At 38.8% G+C, this 8,734-nt stretch overlaps 1 pseudogene; it reads right to left on the bottom strand.

The window, feature by feature from the left end:
* Positions 1-6,970: 6,970 nt before the first annotated feature.
* On the bottom strand, positions 6,971-8,397 carry LOC141403789 (uncharacterized; annotated as a pseudogene).
* Positions 8,398-8,734: the final 337 nt, after the last annotated feature.

The following is an 8,734-nucleotide window of genomic DNA, read 5'->3' as shown; positions in this document are numbered from 1 at the left end:
CACAGTATATAAAATATATTGATTTCGAATCATGAGTTTGCTTTAAAATCAGTAGGTACCGTAATGTTGGCTATTCCAAATCATTGACATATACCAAACATTTTTAGTAACCAAACTTCTTCATAAAGGACTCGAAATATTGAATTACGTTATACTAAGTTTGGAAGAAATTTTTGAAAAAATTTTAGAGTTATCTTGCACAATAGCCATTTTAGTATGTGCCGGCAGGGTTTTGGAGAGTTTGGGCCATTGTACATTTGTAAATGAGTGCGCTAGAACAACCTACTGAAAAAAGAATCAAAACGATACGAGAGGAGCTCTTAAACTTAATTTTTTCCGAATTTTGTGTGGGAGGTACACGAAGTAGTGGACCGATATAGTCCATATTCCTACCTTTTACATGGCTGGATGAAATAATACAATGTGCAAAGTCTAGACCAATCAGAAACTCCCTGCGAGAATTATCTTGCGAATTCGCCATTTTGATTGGTGCCGTTAGGGTTTCTTGGAGCTTTTACGTCATTACCACAGGAAGTATGGACTTGCGCAAGAAAAAAAATTGTACTGTCGTAAAGATAGCCGCAAGGACAACCTACTGAAACCAATGTAAAAACGATCCGAGGGGAGCTCCTAATCTTCACTTTAACCGAATTTTGTGTGGGAGGTACCCGAAGAAGTGGACCGATATAGTCCATAATCGAACCCGATATATATCTGGAAGGAATAATACAATGTGCAAAGTTTGTTCCTTCAAACCATTTTACAGAAAAATTTTGAACTTTTGTGGGGGAGGTACCCGAAGGAGTGGACCGGTAGAGTCCATCTTCGAACTTAAACTAAGTTTGGACAGAATATTACGATACCCACAATTTGGTTCGATTCGATTATTACACAAAATGGAAGTCAAGATGTGGGGAGTGGAAAAATTCATTTTCGGAATGAAAACCACAATTAAGAACCCAGAAGGATCCTATATTTTCTAAATTTCTGAGTTATGACATAATGAATTTTTTGATTGACCCCCATAAATTATTGAGAAAATAGCTTTATATCTCTGTTTGGAGATATTGGTTAATCATTTTTAGATTATATGTTTTCAGTTAAATAGAATGAGGAACCTTTATCTCGAATTTACTGTCTTTCTAGCTCAGTTCCTTCCATGTCCTTTTTGTTCTTGAACTGAAAAAGTAAAACAAAATGAAATTTTCTACAAAAATGTTCCACCGAAAATTATATGTAGGTTTCACATATCCAAGAAATCGATATTGGCACGTGTTTAGGCGAGGGAAGGGAAATCCATAGGTATTTTCAACGATAGCTTAGGATACCGTTTGATGAGCAGTGGAGGGAGAAGAAGAACCAAAGAAATAAAAACAACCAGTATTTATTCTTAATATATTCTTAATATATAATATTGGGTGCCACCGTGGTGCAATGGTATGCACACCCGCCTTGCACGCAGAAGGTCAGTGGTTCGATTCCCCGGCCAGGCAACATCAAACATTTTTCAACGGTGGCAAAATACCCCTCAGTAATGTTGGCGACATTTCCTGAGTATATCAGCCTTGAAAAACTTCTCTACAAGTGGTGTCTTAAGGCACGCCGTTCGGACTCGGCGATAAACAGTAGGTCCCGTATCATTGAGCTAATATGAATCGGGGTGCACTCATTGATATGAGAGAAGTCTCCCTTGTCCCGTATGGGATGTTGTGGAACAATGTTTTTGTTTTTTTATAAATATAATTGAAGTTTATTGGAGATTCTTTTCAACAAAGATTACCTATTGTAATCGATGATAGTGGCGACAGAGGTTCTAGGTGATCGCAGAAGATCCCAATACAATTACAATTATTCTAGTCAGAGTAAGAGTGTAGCAAAGTTAGCAAACCGATACCCAATCCATTGAAGACGGCTCGACGACAGCCCTTTGGGATCATCGACGACATTTTCACACAAATGTCGCAAAACTCGTGCACGACAAGATGAGCGACAAGGTAAGCGAAGTTGTCTTCAAAGACGATATAATGGACATTGGCTTGTACCTTGTCGTTGGTGAATATATAGACCACATTGTCTTGAACTTGGTCATTATTCAAATTGTCGCCCAACTGGTCCTTCAATGGGCTCTAAATGGATTCCAACCTGAAATAAAATAACAAGATCAGTAATTTTCCATAACATTAACTTACACTTGTCACTCTCCACTTCTGCAGAATATTTCCTCCTTTCCTACTTTAGTTTACCATTAAACAAATTGAAAAATCTGTAAAAAAAATTGAAGAACCAGTGATGATATTATATATTTAATAAATTGTTTGTTATCCTTACTGAATAAAATATTCTGCTCCTTTTACTTATCGTTGAAAAAATTGGAAAAATATTTATAAAAAAGATATATAATATTAGTGGAGTTTACCGATTGTTTGTTACTTACACCTTGTTACATAATTGTTTAGATAACATTTTACGAACACGTAACTAGCTTGTCCAAATCTTTAACTTATACAGATTTCAATGTCACGAAAATAAAAGATTCTTGCTATTTGATGTTCTATTTTTTCTGTATGCATGACACATTGCAAGATATTGTCGTTCAGAATGTCATACATCGCACATGCATGAGTGACAATTCGGTTGTCCTTGATGAAATGGTCATCGCAGATTCAATTTACGGTCTCCGCAGATGGAGTTGCAGTGGAGATGCCAGTGCGCCAATCAGCATCCGTGATTGATCGAGCAGGGGAAGTTCAGGGACAAAGAATCTAACTTATACATCACGTTTTCAGTGTCCTTTATAAGTTTTAACCGTTACTTTCTAAAAAAACGTATGTTTATCTATTTCTGTAAATTTCACATAATCTATTAACTATATATGAAATTCGGATGGTTACGCTTCTGAATTAGGGCATCATAAATTCGTTCTTGGTCAACGACAGATTCATCCCGCCATAACTCAAAAATCTGACAAACGGCGAATTCTTCTTCTAGGATTCATTATATACCCAATGAGGGCTTTAGATGTAGATGATCCCTACTTATAAATTTCAAAAAAAAAGAAACTGTAAATAGCATAGAATATGTGGTCAAATTTTTAAGTCTATCGAAACAATATTTTATTTTGTATGCAACATACATAGGGTGACGTAGGGGATGAATGATACCAAGCAACGGTCTTGACCGGCTTTAACATGGCAAAGCCCAGGATTTATCTTGGTCCCTCTTTCATCTCAAGTGGTCACTGACCTCCCCGTGGTGTCACCTGGGGAACTGCCTTTAACACCCGTTAAAGGTAGTGAGCTAACATGTGCCGCGCGTTCACCCATAAGAACGTTAAAAACTTGGGTTTGGGCGTCGGGTTAGTAACCCTCCCCTAGAAAAAACATCCTACTATGAAAAAACGAAAGAAAAGAAAAACAAACCCCTCTAAAGTTGACGAACCCCGCAAACGTTTTAAGGACCATGATCTGCGAATCTGCACCTGGAATGTTCGCACTCTTTATAGAGAAGGTGCAGTCTTCGCATTGGCAGACGTACTTGAAAAGTACAAGGCCGATATTACTGCCATACAGGAAATACGATGGATTGGGAAAGGCGTCACAACAACACCTAAAGGTGGCGCACTGTATTATAGCTGCCATGACGTAAAGCATGAGTTTGGATGCGGATTTGTAGTTAGTCGGAGACTAAAACATCTGGTATTCAGCTTCACCCCAGTGAATGAAAGACTTGCTGCAATTCGAATAAAAGCTAAATTCTTCAACATCAGCTTTATTTGCGCTCATGCTCCCACTGAAGAAAAGGACGAACAGACCAAAGATATATTTTACGAGCGCTTAGAATAAACATATGACCGTTGCCCTGCCCATAACATTAAAATCATTCTAGGCGATTTTAATGCCAAAATTGGAAAGGAGAATATCTTTGGCCCAACAGTCGGGAAATTCAGTCTCCACAGTGAAACATCTGACAATGGTATGAGGCTGATAGACTTTGCAGCTGCAAAAAACATGGTAGTTAGCAGTACCAGATTTAATCATCTCGATATTCATAAGGGCACCTGGCTGTCTCCAGATCAAAGAACAAGTAATCAAATTGATCATGTTGTAATAGATGGAAGACATTCATCCAGCGTGTTGGATGTACGATCGTTCCGAGGCGCAAACATTGATTCGGACCACTACCTTGTTGCAGCAAAGGTACGTACCCGTCTAAACGTTGCAAATAAAGCACGAACAGACTCAACGCGGAAGTTGGACATCGATAGGCTGCAAACACAACAGATAGCCACAGCATATTCCACTCAACTAGCCCAATTGCTTAACGCGAGCACTCCTTGTCCCGATAACATAACAACACAATGGCAACATATTGCCCACTCCATGCAAACAGCCGCAAAATCCATTCTTGGATTCCAGAGACCTCCACAAAGGAATTCATGGTATGACCAGGAGTGTCGTGCTGCTACCGAAGAGAAAAATGCGGCATATAGAGCTACTTTGCAATCAGTAGCAACGCGTAGCGCGCGAGAGAGATATCGGGAGACAAGGAGAGAAGAGAAACGTCTTTTCCGCAAGAAAAAGAGAGAAATGGAAAAGCGGGAGTGTGAAAAAATCGAGATGTACAGGAGCCAGAATGAAGTCCGAAAATTCTAGCAAAGAGTGAAACATCAAACAGATGGCTTTGATACAGGCACATCCTCCTGTAGAGACCAGCAAGGTAATCTGGTAACAGATACAGATAGTGTATCCCAGGATATGGAAGGAACATTTCTCCAATCTGCTGGTATCCAATAGTAGCGAAGACGATGATACCACAGATCCAATCCCAGAAGATGGTATCGAATGTATACCGCCCGGCCAAGATGAGGTAAAAACAGCAATCAACCGGCTGAAGAATAATAAAGCAGCAGGAGCCGATGGCTTACCAGCCGAGCTGTTTAAAACCGGAGGCGACGCGCTTATAAGGTGTATGCATCAGCTAGTTAGCACCATCTGGCAGGAAGAACGCGTACCCGACGATTGGAACCTGAGCATCCTATGTCCCGTCCACTAGAAAGGAGATAAGACTGTATGCTCAAACTATAGGGGCATAAGTCTTCTCCCTATTGCCTATAAGAAAGTGTCAGGGATATTGTGCGAACGACTAAAGCCAATGGTCAACGAAATAATTGGACCATACCAATGTGGCTTTAGACCTGGCAAGTCCACCATTGACCAGATATTTACCCCGCGGCAAATCCTAGAGAAGACCCAAGAGATGCAGATCGACATATTTCACCTTTTTGTCGATTATAAAGCAGCATTCGACAGTCCCCTCCGATCAAAGGTATTCCACGCAATGTCTGAATTTGGTATCCCCGCAAAGCTCATCCGGCTTTGTAAGATGACTTTAACTGATACTAGGTCCTCAGTTAAAATTGGAAAGAACCTCTCCGAAGAATTTTGTACCAAAAGAGGTTTCAGACAAGGAGACAGCCTTTCGTGTGACCTATTCAACATTTTGCTGGAAAAGGTAATACGAGATGCAAATGTCAAAAGAAATGGCACAATTTACACCAATGGCACAATTTACCATGTTACTTGCCTGTGCTGATGACATAGACATCATGGGACGATCAGTAAAGGAAGTAACTGATACCTTTAGGTAGGTCGAAGCAGAATCTGCGAAAGTGGGTCTGGCGGTAAACGGCGAAAAGACCAAATTGATGGTGTCGACGCGCAAAGCGTCCATAGAGCTCGGACCAACTGTGGAAGTTGGTACCTGCAAGTTTGATGTAGTTAAAGACTTCGTCTACCTCGGCACTGCCATAAACACAACAAACAACATCAGTTGTGAAATAAGAAGAAGAATTGTATTGGCCAACAGATGCTACTATGGTCTATGTAAGCAATTTAAAAACAAAGCCACATCTCGTCAAACAAAAATAACACTATACAAAACGCTGATACTACCCGTGCTAATGTATGGCTCCGAAGCATGGGTACTTGCGCAAGCAGATAAGGCAGTGCTTGGTGTGTTTGAGAGGAAAATTCTTCGAAAGATATACGGACCGATTTGCGTGAATATCGACGTCGTATGAACCACGAGCTATATAAGCTATACAAAGACATGAATATAGTTAAACGTATCGAGATGCAACGATTGCGTTGGCTAGGCCATATCATGAGAATGAGCGATGATGAACCCGCTAAAAAGGCGTATGAATACATGCCCCATGGCGGTGCACGCAGAATCGGCAGGCCTAAGCTTCGATGGAGCAAACAAGTGGATGAAGAAATGGAAAGGCGCGGTATTCCAAAAAGTCAAGCGAAAAACAGAGAGGAATGGAGATCTTTTCTTAGTTCGGTCTATGGATCAAATGTTCTGTAATTTCGTAATATTTTTCACTTACAGATCAAGAAAAAAATCTGCCAAAAGGTTACGTAGTTTTCTCGGAAAAAATCATGAAAAATGGCTTTTATTGAGCTTTACAACTGGCTTACATCCAGTTGGAAACTTGGTCATGAATTGCTTATACTTCTTATTGCATGTAGTCCTTGTGATGTGTATTGTCCCTTAATTTTCACATATTTTGAAAGCTTAAAGATTTTCTCACGCGGAAAAATTTCTTCCAGAATATACTCGTGCAAAAAAGGAAAACCGACAAAAACTTTCTAACTTTGCTATTTTTCAATGTAAGATTCGGCAGAAACAATATTGATATGTTCGAATGTATTCGAATGAATGCCCTTTCTAATGAATATGTAAAGAAAAACTAACACATTAACCTATATGTATAGGCCAAAATATAGGAAAAAGTTAAAAGTTTGTGCACAGTTTACACATTTTTAGTGGTATAGGAAGTCACTCTCGGAGTCGGAGTCATGAAAAAAAACTCGTCTGGAGTCGGAGTCGAGTCAAAAATACCTCGACTCCGAAACCCTGCATCAAACAATTCAATTCTCTATGTTGTAATAATAATTTCGTTACGTTTCTATTACGTAATAATTTAATTACAGCAGCTATTTATTTACTTAGAACTCAAATATCAAATGCCCCCCGGTTAAACAACCAAGGTAGAACAGCCTCCACATGCTGGAGAAAACGTTCATTGTTATAGAGTAGCTCTTTAAACTTTTGGCTCTCTGGTGAATCGTGGGCTAAATTGTCTATGGAAGCTTCACTTGTAGTTTCGCACAAAACCGCTGCCATGGTAACGAGCATTGCAATTACACCTGAAAGTACATATGAGAAATATTATTAATTGCAAAATATATTTGCAAGCTTGCTGCGATAACAAAGACCTACCAAAAATACTGCCTTTTATTAACATTTGATGTAAATCACGCAAACGAGGTAGGGGCTTTTTGTAATCCAAAATTTTCAGATGTTGTATTAAATTTTCATAATAAAAGCAAATCAATTCATCAAAACGGTTTACTTTTAAATCTAAATGAACTGATGAAACGATGAAATACAACAAATCTTGAGCTGGTGTTCCATATGCAGGTAGCTGAAGATCAACAAAATACGTTTCCTTTAATTTTCCCAGCTCGTTATATTGAAACATGATATTATTGGCCCAACAATCGCCATGATTTAGTACAAAGAAATCATGCTCATCCTTTTCAACTTCCTGTAGCATAGCTTCTTCAATGTGTTCGCCGAAATGTTGTAGCTTTGTAGCATATGTGTCTGAATGTTTTAAATGCTTCAGTGCCTTTAAAATGTGTTCTAATCCAGTAATTAGAATGGGCTTCATTAAACCCATACCCTCCTTCCTTAACATGCCACGATGTAATTTTGGAAATTGGCCATTTTGTTCCACCCAAACTGCTGAGGCTGCATGGAATTGGGCTAGTTTTTTAGAGCACCATAACAATGTTCCAAGTCTAAACAATTCTGACGCTTAACATTACGGAAACCACGTCGTGTAAGATCTTCTAAGAGAATATATTCCTCCGTTACTGGCAAGCCATAGGCCTTGGCACCAAAGTGAATTTCAAGACCTTTGAGGCGATAAAGTTTTTCAAATTCCGGCACAATTTCCTTATACATTTCAGATTCCGTGGTAAACATATCCCATTTGCTTAATTCATTGCGATACAAGTCATTATCATGAGGAACTTTTAACATGAATGTAATCTTCTCTACTTTACCCGTTTGCAATAGACAATCGATGTGAACTTTTAACATAACTGTGGCATAATTTTCACCAGGTGCCAAGGCTGGGCACACCTTAAAATTGTCTATTCTTAGAAATCCTTTCACATTTTCACGAAGTATTTTATCGAAAAGTTCTGAACGTATCCATGCTGGAACGGCAACAGTGGTTTCTGACATGCTAAGACTTTTCGGTTTTAGGGAAACGGCACCCGAACCGAACGAACCTTTTGTGTTTAGGTTATAAAGCGAACTGAAGCTATAATGACATTTGTAGAATACAAATAGCTAATAAATAACTAACGGGTGATGTATCTAGCATGTATGTTTGTAAGCAAGTTGGTATTCAAATGTATTTCGTATTATGATCTACGTAAAGGTGAGAGTAAATGAGATAATGCACAGTGAAATGGAAAATAATCTTGCAATGAAAAAGTACATTATAAATAAAAATTCAAATTCACTTTTCCTTAAATTATTATTAACCAGTACGGAAAGGATTAAAGTCGGCCGAAGTCGACAATATGATTCTCTACACCACTGCGATTTCAATATATTTAGAAATTTTTTTAAATCAAATTGCGTCACATTT

This window comes from Musca autumnalis, unplaced genomic scaffold, assembly GCF_047663935.1.
Source record: "Musca autumnalis isolate F117 unplaced genomic scaffold, ASM4766393v1 scaffold_1, whole genome shotgun sequence".
Taxonomy (NCBI): Eukaryota; Metazoa; Arthropoda; class Insecta; order Diptera; family Muscidae; genus Musca; species Musca autumnalis.
This window is presented reverse-complemented; position numbering and strand designations above follow the sequence as displayed.